Source organism: Limulus polyphemus, unplaced genomic scaffold (genome assembly GCF_000517525.1).
Source record: "Limulus polyphemus unplaced genomic scaffold, Limulus_polyphemus-2.1.2 Scaffold4069, whole genome shotgun sequence".
Classification (NCBI taxonomy): domain Eukaryota; kingdom Metazoa; phylum Arthropoda; class Merostomata; order Xiphosura; family Limulidae; genus Limulus; species Limulus polyphemus.
Genome location: NW_013669679.1, coordinates 1 through 706, shown reverse-complemented (window position 1 = coordinate 706; position 706 = coordinate 1).

Below are 706 nucleotides of genomic sequence, written 5' to 3'. Positions count from 1 at the left end.
GAACATGTTTGGTGTGACGGGGATTCGAACCCGCGACCCGCAGATTACGAGTCGAGCGCCCTAACCACCTGGTCATGCCGGTCCCCCACTTTTCTGAGAAGTCTGTCTGCAAAATTTTTATCCCTCGCTTTTGGAACATCTCGTGAGAAAAATAAATAATTTCTTGTCACGACGAACTTTTAAGCAAACAATGAAAATGGCGGGAAAAGTTCAGCAAATGTCTGACAAAAAGGTTATAAAATTCTTAATCGGGTCATTTGAAAATATTATTTAAACAAAGGAAGAAGCGAAAAACAATGCTTTCAGACCACTGTCCACACCCCGGAAACGCCCATTTTGTCGGCAAAATTCAGTCATCTACCCCCACCCCCTCAAAAAAATATTGGGGCTTCGCTTCGCCCCTGTTTATAATTTATATTTTCATGTTAATAACCAGGTTCCGCAATTAAAATTTACCTTCCCAATATAGGAAACAGATATCACTACATAGTCTTTAACAAGCAATAGCAAAAATAGAAAAAATAAGGATGACGTAGGGATGACAATACCAAAAAAGTACAGATACAAGGTAGGGATGAATACACAAAACCATAGAAAAATCCCTACATAATTAGCCAAATCTTTCCAAGAAAAACTTTTATCTACAACTGAATGTTGAATTCCTTTCATTTGCATGAATTCAGGTTTGAATAAAAGCACATTAACT